This window comes from Lepisosteus platostomus, chromosome 15 (assembly GCF_059453375.1).
Source record: "Lepisosteus platostomus isolate fLepPlt1 chromosome 15, fLepPlt1.hap1, whole genome shotgun sequence".
Taxonomy (NCBI): Eukaryota; Metazoa; Chordata; class Actinopteri; order Semionotiformes; family Lepisosteidae; genus Lepisosteus; species Lepisosteus platostomus.
Genome location: NC_142625.1, coordinates 25,734,646 through 25,749,191, shown reverse-complemented (window position 1 = coordinate 25,749,191; position 14,546 = coordinate 25,734,646). Strand labels below are relative to the sequence as shown.

Below are 14,546 nucleotides of genomic sequence, written 5' to 3'. Positions count from 1 at the left end.
AGACAGAAGGTTTAATTGCTCCCAGATGCCATGACATACTGTACTTCGGCACTAAAAGGTATCTGAAGAAGGCCCGGGGTGTTTCGATGGGCTTGAGTGAAATGGGATAAAATACTAGGACGAACATGTTGCGCTGTGCAGATAAGCTGGATGAAGCAGCACTTCTGGGGTTCAGAAAACAGCTGCCGTTGTAGCCACCTGAGCCTGCCTGAGCCGTGGGTGTCGGAGACCATGTGACATTGTGACTGAGAACTGAACACGCGCTCACCCGAGAGTTCCTCCAAGTTCGAAGTGAGACCACAGGCGTGCTGTCAAATCCAGTTGCCCGCTTCAAACAATTGCGTTCTGCAAATAACTGAAGTAGGGAATTTTCAGATAAATTGTTGCATGTGTTGGCAAGACCAATGAGGCCTGTCCGATAAAATTCTCCCTGCTGGCACAGAAGCTGCAGCACATGTATTCTTTTCAACTTTAACATTTATAGCTATACTGTAAAATACTGTACAGCTTATTCTTATAATATTATAAGAATTACAGTATTAAGAGGGACCATTGTAGAGCATTATATAATCTTACAGTACTTTCGGGGAAAGTAGGTCAGTTTCCATTACAGGCAGGCACGATAGTGTACAGCAAAGAGCACTGCAGATAGACAGGTGCAGGACCTTACTGTAAAATGTCGTGGTGTAGTAACTATTGAGAATTCTCTAAAACGGTGTCTTGAGAAGTGTGTGCATTGCAAAATGGGATTTTCTTGCAGCGTGCCTGGTTCAGAGTCCGTTCTAGTCCAGGCCTGATTGTAATTCACTGTGTACAGGCTCCCCACTGGCCTGCTACAGACTTCCCTCCTGCTTCTCCACTGCCCACGCACAGAACCAGCTCAAGGCCCCAGAAATTCTCCTTCTCCACCAGCACTCTTAAGTCACCATGGCAGATGTTTTCCTCTAATGGAAAAGGGTTATAAATGATGCAGCGTTGGTGAAGAGCGTGCGTGGCAGGGGATCCTTTTAAATGGAACTTGTTTGAAAATTGATGGGCTTGCTTTTCGTCCCGTGCTCTGACGGTTTGTGTCCCTTGTGAGCCTCTTTCACTCTCTCTTCCTCCTACTCCCTGGTCCTCCATCCCTCTCCGTTCGGCTGCCCTCTGTGCTCCCGTGTGCTGTAGATGTAGGGAGCAGTACCCTTGCAAGCGGTTTCACCATCCTCATCATAGGAAAAATCCTATCCATCCTATGATAGGAAAAACAGACCACATGTTTGCAAAACATTTTTTAATTTTATTGGAGCAGCTTTATATCTCAGGCTCACAGCAGCAACTCCTGTTTCTGTAGGACCTGTAAAGCCCTAATCACTTCCTAAACTTTTGACATCCGGCACCTGACAGGAGAGGTGTTTCTGATTGGAGGACCAGTGCATCTCTCAGTGACATCATGGCAAGCCTGCAGGTCAGGTGCCAAGGAAGGAGCAGAAGTGGCTGTTTTCCAGAAAACTCCCAAGAATAATAATAATAATAATAATAATAATAATAATAAAACTTTATTTTATATAGCGCCTTTAAAGGTGGCTTCTCAAAGCTCTTTACAGGATGACAATAACAATAAATAAGAAGAGTATAATTATAATTCAATGCCAATCCCTTCCTCATCCCAGAATGCCTGTGTGAGTTGGCTTGTCAGGTGACCCAAACTCAAACCTGTGACATTGCATCATAGAACCTAACTTCCTCTTACCTCAGAGTGTGTACCTGTGTCGGCTGAGCCACTCTGGCCGTTTCTTTAATAAGGAGACCTGTATTTTAAGATAAGGATTCATGAAAAACCGTATTCCCCATTCTGGATGTGGGAATCCTTCAGCTCAGTATTGCTTAGGTCTCAGAAGAAAAGGAGAAAAACCCACCAGTATGGGATATCGCTTCACATCTGCATGGTTTTGAAACAGCTGATTCAGCTATGTCACGCGTGTTTGGAACAGTAGCCGTGGTTTTAAAAATGGAAACAGGAATCCCCTGCAGCAAGATCAGTGTGTTCTGATGTCAGGCTCTCTGTCGGCTTCATTGATTGGGGGTTCCCTCGTGACCCCATCTTGAGCAATCGGTTTACGCATCAAACAACATGCGAAAACCACACCGCTCAATAAGACACCGACGCAGCCTGCCTTCCTTTTGACTGGCGCTCCAGCTGTTTAGTCCCCTTTTCCTGCAGGGCTGCAGATCCCATAATTGGCCTGTCAGTTTCACTGTGGTTCACATTAGCGGTGGGGTCAGGGGGCGTCGCTCGGTGCATGCATGATTCTGATTTAGTTTTGTTCCGATGCAACCAGCGGACGCGGATTGTAAGTCGCGCACGTTGATTAAATAAATCTACGCTACGGTCTCCCGTCTGAGGCTGCTCATTTGATTGAGTGCTGTAAGCGTTGGGCAGAGATGTCGGAGTGTTAGCATTCCTTTGCATCTCCTGTTTGCATCGCGATGTACACAGTCCTTTGAGTGGAGAGCTACAGCCGTGTAGTTTCCACTGCCTGCCCATTTCATATCGCTCATTTGTTGTGCCATTTATGGAGTGTAATTTTAGAAAGCGATGGAGTTCATTTGGACATGAGTGGAGGCGGGCTGTCCCAGTGATGTTAGTGCTGGTACGAGCTTTGGGTAGGAGAGCTGTATGTACTCTGCCCCACTTCTGCATTCCAGGGTACTGAACCGAAAGATAAGGCAGTACTGTACAGTGCACAGCCATGTTATTGCATTTCCGAAGATAAAAAAAACAGAATTAATAAAACATCAGCCAAATGTACTGTATGTGCTTCTGTTTTCCTTGAGTTACGTCACGTTAATTAAGGGCTTTTTTAGTTCCACTTAGTTCACTGTTGCTAACAAAGTGGTTCTGTTACTTTAACCATGGCAGGATTGATCTAGAACTGCAGATCATGGGATGAAATGATTTTGCCTAATGCACTCCACGTTGCCTGGGCAACTTGTGTGACTTCTAATCATTCTGGTGATAGTTAACTAACCCTGATAATCCCCAGAGTCGGGATAAGGACTTCCTAGAATGATTGTTTGAGCTATACTGCTTAAGATCAGCAATGGCGTATCCTCTGTTAATCATTTTGGCACTGCTGATTTTGTTAATGTAGATCTAGCTGCTTAGTCAGCATATATTGAAATGTGCCACGTGTTCTCTCCATGTGTGTGCCCTGTCAGTTGCACCCTTGACTCTTGGATCTCTCTGAGATCTCATCCTGTTGTTCGGGGTTGCGGTTCATTTGGCAAATTAGGCCATCTCTCAGCCGTCTGGATACTGTCCTGGTTGAAAACCATGTTTATGTTGTGTGAAAAGGCATATGCTTTAGCTGTTGTTTGTGTGGACCGTTTAACAACCAGTCGTGAGTGATCCCTGCCTGTCTTCAGTGGAGTGAAAAAACACTTAAAGAGCTCTCTGTCATCTTTATTCCTGGATTACACTTTAGAATACAGCTACATATACATTCACTGCATGATTATTACTCATGCTTTTACATAGATTTATCATTTAATTCCATTACGTGGAGTGCAGCCAGTTCTAAACGCAGACTGGTGATTAATTATGTCCTGAACCTGATTATTCTTCCCTTCATTGGATTGGAAAATGAACGTGTGTGGAAGGTTTTAGGTGTTTCCATGGTGGTAAAGGTAAAAGACTTACAAACTGGAGATCCTATTGTGTTTGTATTTTGCAGCGCATCATTCGGGATAAAAAAATAAAATTAGTAACTGCAGTCTAAACTGGCAACTCTGTTTTATGCCAAATTAATTCACTCATTCACAGCCTGGAGAAAAACCATGACAGAGGGCTGTTTGAGTGCAACACAGACAGAGCTGCATATGTTCAGTATGCAGAGCTAGGTTGTGTTTCTCTAAGGGATCTGAAACACCCAAATGATCATGTCCTTGTGATGCACAAAGCAAAAATTGAATTAAAAAGTGTTCAGGCCCAATGAGTAAGCAAACAGATTTAAATGGAGCAGGGAGGGTTATATGTGTATTTTGGGCTGTCTGTGGTTGCCACTGTGCAGTTCAGAGAAGTGATTACCAGCATTTGCATGGCTGAGCCTTGCCCCAGTGCTTCTCAGAAGAAGACCCAGTAATTAAAGACATGACCTGAGAGTTTGGGTGTTCTCCTTCTTGTTTCTGAGGGCAGAAAGTGAACCGTGTTCACAACAAAATTACTTGTAGTTGTGTAGGTAGGTAGTGCTATTAGATTGGACCTAGCAGCAATGCAGTGTTCACAGTGGAGGTTTTGCATGATGTGTGCAGGTCACTGTACTAACCATATGAGAGACAGTGCAGGGGACAAGGCTCGTAGTGAGAAAAAAGGGCTTAGGAGTTGGATCACCGGTGCATGTTGCTAATTTTAAACCAATGGCAGAAGATTAGCTACGAAAGCTGAAATGCTGTTTATGCTCCCATATATTTCTGCAAGATCAGTCACCACGTCTAAACTATATCTATAACTTGCACACAGTGAGATGAAACCATCTTTGTCCTAGTGTTTAGCGCACCTCTATATTTCCTTATCGCCCCATGATCTGACTTGAGTATCCAGAATGCTTTGCACCTGTGTATTGAGACAGGAATCGCGGGCCTATCAAGGTGTGTACAGGCTTTGCAGAAGCCTGCCCAGACTCTAGAGCTTTGTACCACGCTTGGGTCTGTAGACCAGGGCCATCGGTGTCGACGTGTGGAGCTACAGCACAGTGCCGTCTCGTTCTATAATTTATCACATGAGATTCAGGCCCTTCTGCCCCCGGTTATTTATAAGTCTCCTGCCTCACTCACTTACAGTGCTTTGCATTCTCTGCTGTAAAACACAACAGCTCCTTTCTATTTGTGCTAAGTTCCCTCCAGCTCTCAATGCACAAGTGTCAAGTGCTCTCCAAGACAGTGGAAAGTGGGGCCCGGCGATTAGTGCTGTTCCCAGATGGAGGAAAAACCGTAATTAAAGTCAGCTGCGGCGAATGTGGAGAATGCATTACAGAATTTTTTTCCCAGTACTAATGCATCCTACCCCTTACTTACAGTACATGTCCCAGGCTAGCGCATATGCACTTAGCAGATCCTCGCCAGAAATGTCACCTCTGTATCTTGCAGCTCAGAACAAGATCTTGTATAAAGCAAAGGCACAGCGGGCAGAACGCGGGCCAGGACATACTGTATGACAGTTTTGCTCTTCAAAGGATGACTTTACTTCCAGCTTCTTATGAAAAAGCCCGCCGGCGCAGCCAGGAGAGCTGCCTTAAAGAGGTCAGAAGGTTTAATTCTCCCTCGAGAACGATAAGATCCGAGATCAGAACAAATAATGACTTTAGTGTTCTTTTCTGCCTCAGGTGGTTAAGACTCAATTATTAAATTTGGAAACATCGAAAAAATCTTAAAAACAAAGTACACTCACGAAATGAACAGAGACACCCCTCTGTGGAAGGCGTGCAGGTCTCAGTCAGGTTCGTTTTGTGTCTGTGTCCAGCGGTGTGACTCTGAGCTGCAGCACTGAGCGCGCTTGGCCACATATAATGGATGGCTTTGTTGTCTTGCTCCCATCTCCCACTGCCTTTGCAGTATAAATCAGAGCATGGGGCCTGGTCCAGAGGGGAGGCTTGAATTAGGGCTATGCCCAAGACCCCTGTGTCTCCTGGAGTCTCAATAGATTTCTGCTGTGGAAGAAAATTAGGGTGGAGAGTGGCTGTTCTGCAGTAAGATTAGCAGTTCCACTTTGGGCAAACTGCCCACTTCATTGTAAAAATGAATTAAATGGGCATCTTCCCTGCTGTGGGAAACCCCATGATATAATATCCAATAGATAAGTTTATTTTCAGAACATATAGCACCCTTTGTTGACCACATTTGTGTGTACGCAGTCCTTCACAAGTGTCATTTGGCTCTGAGCTTCGGCTGGAATCTGTGGCATCAGGAGGACTGATGGTACAGTATAAGACTCCCCCTGGTGGAGGATACTGGTCCATTGCAGGTTAAATTCCCAGCGTGGCCGGTACCCATTTTTAGAGCTGGGTGTCCTAGGAAAGTACCTTGCTCTGGAGTGCAACAGCTGTATCTGCACTGGGGTCGTGAGACTTCAGCCCAGAGCCCTGGCTCTGACCAGTACTCCACAGTGCCCCGTGCTGGTTTGAAGCAGTGCTGATTGTTATCACGGCATGAACACATGAGCCATATCCAATTCGCACACGCTGTCGCGCCCACAGTATACCAGATGTATTCTGCGTCTCTTCCGAACTAGTGAGCGACAGGCTGCGTGTAGATGTGGGTTTGGGACATCGCAGCTGCGGGGAGCTGGGGCTTCGATGAGCTGCAGCTGTGACCCGGCCTGTTGGAGCTCTCGTGGAAGAAGACCCCCTTTGAAAGAGAAACAACACTTGATAGAAAGCTCCCCTGATCCTGTAGAAAGCAGCCTGAGGTGTGTGTTCGTGTTCGTGGGGGCAGGCCAGACGAGGAGCTGTGGGGGTGTCCGAGTGTCCACGTGTTGGAGGCATTGTCGGTGTGTTTGCATCGGTGATGGGAGAGCAGTGAGAGGGAAGAGCGAGAGGTGAAGAGCTCCGTGCAGACCCCCCGGAGCTTGTAACCCCTGCACAGTCCTCCCTGGAAGGGGAGCCAGGATCCTAGGGGGGGGGGGGGGCTCCACCTGACAGAGCACTTCTCCGCAGAGAGCGAAGCTGCGGTGGGTCTTCTCTCCTGTGCTGTCTCCCAGCCGAGAGCGTGTGAGAATATACCGCGGTATTGAGGGTGAGGGCTGTTCATGAAGTCCGAACAGGACTAGTGCGTACGTGAACAAGAGCGTGAGAAATCGTGAAGTGCAGATGGGCCTGGTGACGAGGCCACCTCGGAGAGGCAGGGTCTGTCTGTCGCAGCGACAAAAAGTCAGTCCAGAAGCGTATCTATTGCAGATTGAATACATAAAGATGAATAAATGCTGCCTGATTTCACACTGAGGTTTGCAGGGGTCTGGAAATGATTTGAGCAGTGAACTCTGCAGAAGCCGGTGTGAACAGAGCCCTCTCCTGGTGTGGCTAAACTTCTAACGAGAGACCTTAATCCATCCACAAGGTCCAAAGTTGTCATGCAGCAATGTAGAGGATTGCTAAGGAGTCCCTTCTGTAAAAGACGTGGCAGCCGGCAATGATCATCGTAATCTATTCCTGTTGACAATTCTTTTAGTTCTCGTAGTGCCTTATGAAGACATTTCCTAACATTTTCAAACCTTACCTCTGGACTTGCCTGTCTTTGTCTTTGAGTGGTAAAGTGTTCATTTGTGCATCGTTGGCGTTCTGTTTTGTGTTCCTTCACTGAAGGTTTTTGCATCTGCAGTCTTGTTACCCCATCTTTAAAGGAGTTTTCTGCAGAGCAGGAGACACTTGTAGACAGTCCCCCCTAAGAGGATTGCTTTAGAAAGTCATCTGTTGATGCCACCTCTCAAGTCGACAGAGGTTACTGCGGAAGGAAAATGAAGTGAAGAAAAAGGAGAGAATCTCCCTCTCCTGGATTCGGTTCATTTGAGATTTACTATCTCGTTGTGAGAAACGTCCAGGGGGAGATGTTCTTTCATGAATTAGAGATAGCAGCCATTCCCCAGTCTGCTGTATAAAAACAGCCGTCTGTAGCTGTTCTGAGCGCTGATTAAAACAGAAATGTGTGTATGAGTCAGAGTGTCTTATACTGTAAGTCTTCCTTAACACTGAGACATTTGACGTAATGGTTTTTTCCCCTACTCCTAGAGATGCACAAGCATAGCCGTTTCTGTTTATTGCACTTCAGGCAGCACAGGCTTCAAATGAAAACAGACAGAATTAGGGCCCCAAACTGAGAGGATACTTTTGGAAAACCAGGGACCTGTGACAGTGTAAGAATTCACCATTTTTACTGGAGTGTGGTGTAACGTTAACGTGGTTCTGTTAAAATCAAATCAAATACTTTATTCAACCCCAGAAGAGGCAATTTAAGACTCAAGACTTTTATGGAAGATAAGTCTGAGAACATTGCAGAGCTGGACAAAAAAAGCATTCTTGTTTCGTGTCCATACTTGATTATCCTCCCAGTCTGCTTTTATAGTATGTCTGTACGCTAAAAGATTGAACACTGGAAAGACAGTGTTTAACAGGAGAAAACAAAAACCTGAACATTAATGTTGCGTGTGCAAGTACTCCAGATCTTGTGCTGGTCTGACGTTTTGCACTAGAGTCTCTACAAGGCAGGCTGGGAAGGCTGGAGAGGGAGAATTGTGTAAATCAGACACTGGCGGAAAGATCGCTCGGTAATTCCCATCGTATTCTGGAGCAGGGAGAGACAGAAAAACATAGGATCAATGGCCTTTCAATAGCACAGGGTCTGGCAGCACTCCCTCTAATTTAGCCACAGGACTAATGCATTGTCAATTGTGCAGCCCGTCTTCTTACCCACTTGGGTGTTTCTGTCTTTTTCATTCCCACATCTCCATTTATAGACGCCTTCCCTGTTGAACACAGGTGCGTCCTGCAGTCTAACTTGTAACTTGTCAGCCCTGCACCTGAGTTCACCGCAGGTTCACCTTGACTTGTTGATCCCAGTCAGATTCCTGTAGATCCCAGTCACCGGAGTTCCTGGACGTATTCAGTTGGCCACCGATTAAAGATGTGGAGAAAAATAAAATGCGAAAAATTATACATTCTGTCAGCTGACGGAGAGCTCAGATGAAATGAACACCAGAAATTCGTTGTTCCCGAGGAGCAGTTCTGCTTCTCGTTTCTGTTGCCCCTCCTGAGATCTTAATTGCCTAATTGAACTCATTATTTGCCCTGTTGGTCTCTTCAGATCATATTCTTGGGCTTCCCAATCTTGATCCCCAGGACCCCAGCGTGTCTTCTGACTTTTCAGTCCCGCTGAGCTCTCAATTACTTAATTGGATTCCTTCCCTACTGAATGAGTAATTTGTTGGATTAGAGCTTTGTCAGTTGTTTTCAGCACTAAAACTGTTGGAGGTTTTCAAGTTCTCCGGAAAATTGTATTATCCGAGTGAAATATCTGCAACTTTTTCAGAGCTGAAAACAACACTGCAGAAGCTTAATTAAGCAAAGGATTTGTCCACTGAAGTCATTGAGAGCCTAGCGGGAACACAAGTCATCTGTCACCCCCTAGAGGTCTAGGACTGGAAAGTGTGTTTAAAGGTACTGGAGATTGAGAGAGACTGATAAATCCTGCTGGGCTGTGCTGGTAGAGGCAGGGCAGATGTGTCAAAAGGTTTAAATCCCACCTCAGTTCTTAAGGACCTTAATACGCTTGTTATTGGTTCAATTGCAGCCATTTACCAACTTCTCTCAGCAGTGCAAGTGCTGCTGCATTTAAAAGATGTTGTTTTGTTTGGTTATTTTAAATGGCGCATTCCAGAGTTCAGTTCTTGACAAGTGCCCATGAGGAAAGGAGCAGGGCTCCCAACGTCACTGCTCTGTCCTTTGAGGCATCGTTGGATAATTACTAGTTTGGCTGACACTTTTATCAAAGCAGTCTTACATTTGCGCTCCTTTATCTCTCTGTGTATCTTACTGGAGCAGTTTGGATGAAGTGCCTTGCTCAAGAGTACAGGAGCTGTGTCTCGGCTTGGGTTTGAACCAAGAGCCCTCCAGTTTCCTGGCCACTGCTCCACACTGCTGCCTGCAACAAACCACTCTGACACTTCTTTGCCAGAGCCTGGCTTTTATATTCAGAAGTACTTTAACCCAGCTGAGACAGAACAACCACTGTGAGTACGTGGTGCCAGCTGTATTTGTGGTTTTTCGTGGAAATCAATCCATAGTTGAGAAGGATTGAAAGAGCTAGTTGAAGCAGACTCAGACAGCTAGTGGCCTCCTGGAAATTGAGCTGAGGACGGTTTCTCTAGAGTTTGTCTTTGCTGCCCGTGAAACATGTCGCACAAGCCCTGCAAAGACGCAGAGAAGGGGTACCTCCTTTTCCGAGGAGATGAATATTCAGTGCGCAGGAGATGAGCTCCGAAGATGTTCCTGGTAAATCAGGCTCATTTATTAAAAATGAGCCGTGTGTTTTGGCGGTGGAATGTTAAGGAGAAAACGGGAATAAATTTACAAGTTAATAAGAGTCTAGCAAACCCCCTTGGGGTTAGAAGGAGCCTTTGAAATGTTGCTGGAGGACGGGACGCCGATGGCAGGCGATGGAGGCGCCGGGGCGCAGTGCCTCTCCTTTACTCTGCAATTAAAAAGATTTGATAAATAAACGGGAAAGAAAGAGAGCAGGAGAGCCCGTCCCGGCGGACACTGGCAACAGAGAACAGACTGCACTGAGAGATCCCAAGCGGGCTGGACTCCGGGTGACAGTCCTGGACACCGGGGGTTTCCAGGACAGAACGAGCTGTGGATGTGCAAGTGGGCTGCGCAGCTATCGCTTCAGGGGGGCTTTCTGATGCTGCGGGAAATTAAACTTGATGCCATGATCGTCACATCAGAGTCGTATGAGTGTTTTTTTTTTGCAGGCACAGAATTGAAGTGATGCGTATGATTGAGAGATAAATATGGACTGCCGTGCAGATGATGGCTCGTTTGACCTTCTCATATTAATCAGTTGACCCTTCCAGTCAATTTCCATAGTGGTGGAGCTCCCTTCTTGTTGACTTCATATGATATTGCTCTGAGCTCTAGTGGCTGTGGTGGCCAAGAGCAGTGCCAGTAGATGTTGTGAGAGTCATGTGATGATTTGTAATAGTATTAACCCTTTATCCATCTTGAACTCGGAGACTGCAGTATCACTACCTTGGAAAGAACATGCATTTGCAGCCAGACACTATAATGCACTTCAGTTTAATATACACTAAAGTACTGCAGTGCTTCTCAGTGCATGAGAATAGTGCTTTGTGCATGTGTTGCACCATGCCGGGCAATTAGTGATTCCTTATATTCGCATTGTGCTTTTCATCCCAAATGATCCCAAAGCACTTTACACTGTATAGGGGACACATTTCATCTACTATCCTGTACCAGCAGCCCCTCTATCCAGGAGAGCAGATGGGGAAGTGAGAAACTACTTCACCAGTTTAATTAAGAGGGAACTTTAGAGAGGCCAGGACTCCAGGGTTAACATCCCTGGTCTCACCAGCAGTGCTATTGGCTTATGAAAGACCAGGTGTTCAAGACCTCAGTGTACCCTCTTATCTGATGGACAGCATGTATTCACCCACCATGCTGGGGCATTGGCTTGGAAATTCTGGGCTGGAGAGAAGAGTGCTACCTATTTGGTCAATTAATACCGCTTGCAGCTGTAACTTAGTTGTCCTTAGAGTACCATCCCAGTACAGACAAGACCCAGCGTTGCTTAGTGTCCGAGGTCTGAAGAGGTCAGGCTACAGCCTGGTAACACTGTTGTGATGGGGTGCTACTCTGCTCTCCATCTTTTTTAAGGCAGTGAGTGGGGGCTGCATGACAGGTTGAGATATGGAGCTGGTAAGCTCTATCTCATACAATGTCATGTGTGCTCACCTTGCTGCATGAAATCAGCCTACCTGCTCTTCTTCTGCACAGAGTGATTACTTCATGTAAATTTTAATCCAAAAATAAATCCGACAGCAAAATAGGTCTTCTTTGTCTTTCTGTCTTCTGTAATTATGGGCTGGTACAGTTTTGCTCACAGGGACTGAAAAGTGTTTTTTTTTGATAATACAAGTTTGCACAAGAACCACTGCCGTTCTCTTAAAAAAAAATCCTGTCATGTCAATGCAAATTACATATCGGGTTTTTACCAGCAACACGTTCTTGTATATAGTACGCTGGGCAGATGAAGCCAAAAATGTAAATCTGTGCTCATTTCCTCTAGATTGTCTTTGTAGATTTTACTCAGAATAGGTTCGTGCAAAGGTGAACTCACCTGCCAGGTGATTCATTCACGAACTAGGTGCTAGAGATGGCGGCTAAGTTTGTGAACAGGAGGCTTCCCATCCACCCAGTGGTAACATTGAATCATGACTGAAATCTTGTATGGCTGAAACCATGGATGATCTTTCTCCTCTGCGGTTGCAGACTCAGTGGTGAGTGCTCTGAGACTAGATCGTGTCACGTTAAGCCGCCACTCAGTCTTCGTTCTCAGGCTGCCTTGTTTGGTCCTATAAATACTGTCTTGAGAACACAGGTCTCTTGTTCGCCTTCATCAGGGGCATAATTAAAAACAAACCTGTCATGTTTGTGGAGTCTGTTCATTACTTGTTGTCCTCGTTCAAGTGGGAAGCACGTCAGTTTGTTTAGAGTCAGATCTTCAATTAAAAGGCAGAAAGCCACCAATAAGGACGTTAATTAGCGAAAAAAATATTTTAATGGCCACTTCCTTTCAGACGCATTAGAGTCTGCCCCTGAAAGCCTCTGATGGTGACTCATTAGTTTAATTACCTTCAACTTGTTATGTCCAAGTAGTGTCTCGTACCACTGGTAGCCTTGTTTTAACCCTCCTGTCCGCCTCCTCAGTGGTTTTGAAGTGAACTTCCTGACGTACAGGGTACTGTAACCCAAAGGCGGAGCCTCCACAGAAAGAGCAGCCTTCACCTCTGCTGAGCGAGAGTCTCATCCTTTAAACTCAAGGGGATGGGCGCTAAACGCTGCTTTTCATGGTCAATTTTTGCGTTGTTGGTTTTCTCGCAGCAAGGTTTTGATCCCATTCTTCTGTGAAGAAAATAGAAATTCGGGAGAGTGAAGACAGCGATAGCAGTGCGGAGCACAGCAGCTGTATTTCCAGACCTCAGTCACACCAAGGAGACCTATTCCGTTCGTTAAATAAGAGTTGTAAAGAAATACTGGACACCTTTTTATGATCCAGTAGAGCAGTTATGAAACTCTCAGACCCCTTGACAACATGGAGTCAGATTTGGTATCATAAATATGGTTAAAAAAGAATGGAGTTGGGAGTATTTTAACAGGCCCTGGCAGGGATCGTGGCTAAAATGACACCTGTTGGGTCGGCACAGTGGTGTGGTGGATGTTATGGCCGCCTCACAGTTTTTCAGTCCTGGGTTTGATTTCAGGCTTTGTGTGTGGAGTTCTCACATGACCATATGGCTTCCTCCTGCTTTGCAAAAACATACAGGCTGGAATAAGTTCAGTCTCTAAATTCCCTGCGTGCGTGTGTGTGCCCTGTTATTCCTTGATATGTTGCTTTTCTCTTGACTGACTCCAGAGCAGTTATGTCTTTATATCTCACAGTGACCAAAATTGAACACAGTATTCTAAATGTTGTAAAACAGTGCACACATTAGGATTTTAACAATAAAAAATAAACATTTAACCATAAATGTTAATAACCCCCCCAAAAAACTGAAACCACCAGCTCTAAATCTTTTTCCTAAGCAGATTCTACCTGTTAGCCGAGTTTGATATATCTCACATGTATATTTTGCTTTTGTTCCCGGTGTGTAATACCCTGCACTTGTCTGCTTCAAAGACCATCCGCCAGGTGTTTGCCTAATCTCGAGTCACTCAAATTGTTTTGATTTCCTTTGCAGCTCCTACAGTTTTTTGATAATCTTCCTCTTTTCGTATCATCTGCGAGGGCATCCACTGTAAAATACTATCCCAGAATTCTGTCCATTGATGTAATATAAAAGCAGCAGTGTTACAAATACAGATCCTTGTGATATTCCACTAATGACATCACCTGTATTCACAGAGCATTCACCTGTGTGTTACTAGTAAACCTTCATGTTCATTCCGCTTTTCTCCATCTCTGTTTTGTCCTTTTAAATGCTGTAAAATGTTTTCTGAGGTGCAAATGTTGCTTGTAGTGTTCAGAACAGCGTTGTGCACAGGGGACTCCATTTCTTGCAAATCCTTGCCATCACAATGTATCTCTTCAGAGCTTGCACCTGCTCTTCCCTGGGAAGATGCCCGCTCCCCTGCATCCCTGGGATGGCTGAGGGAAAGATGACAAATGGCCTACAGCAGAAAATAAGGAGGTGCTTATCTGAGCGCAAGTCACCCACAGAAAAGAAAGATACAAAAGGAAGATAAATTTACAGATGAAGTTACAGACCACATGGTTCTTGAACTAGAGAACTATAACGTTTAGCTGTTTACTGAATATTTATTTAGAATGTAGATAAATAAAATCAGTACTTATTAATGGTACTTAATGAACACCTCCAAAGTGCTTGGGAAAGCAACTAGAAACTCCTGATCTCCCCCCACTCTGTGGTTTTAGGTTTCCCAGCTTCATGTGGCAACAGGTGTCGATTACTTATTTTATTTTAAATGAGGAAAAAGACAATAAATGAAAAAAATCACCAACCCCTGTTTGTTGGCCGTGCTTCCCCAACACAATCATAAAATAACTCTCCTTTTCTGAAATAACCCAGCAGAAAACTGGCATGTCTGTTCTGATTTTCCTTCTGAAAAGTCTGCCTGTCAGAGGTTTTATTACAGAGGCTCTGAAGTTGTGGGGTGATTGAGCGCCTACTGCACTGTGTTTGGCCTGAGGCCCCTCTGTCATGACAGAGATTTCTGATTAAAATATCGCACTAAATGTGCAGTACATGAACCAGAAATGAG

General features: G+C 45.2%; 1 protein-coding gene across 4 annotated transcripts in view; it reads left to right on the top strand.

Moving 5' to 3' along the window:
* The window catches only part of slc12a5a (solute carrier family 12 member 5a), a 183,487-nt gene that overhangs the window by 32,805 nt on the left and 136,136 nt on the right, over window positions 1–14,546 (top strand). The window lies entirely within an intron of this gene.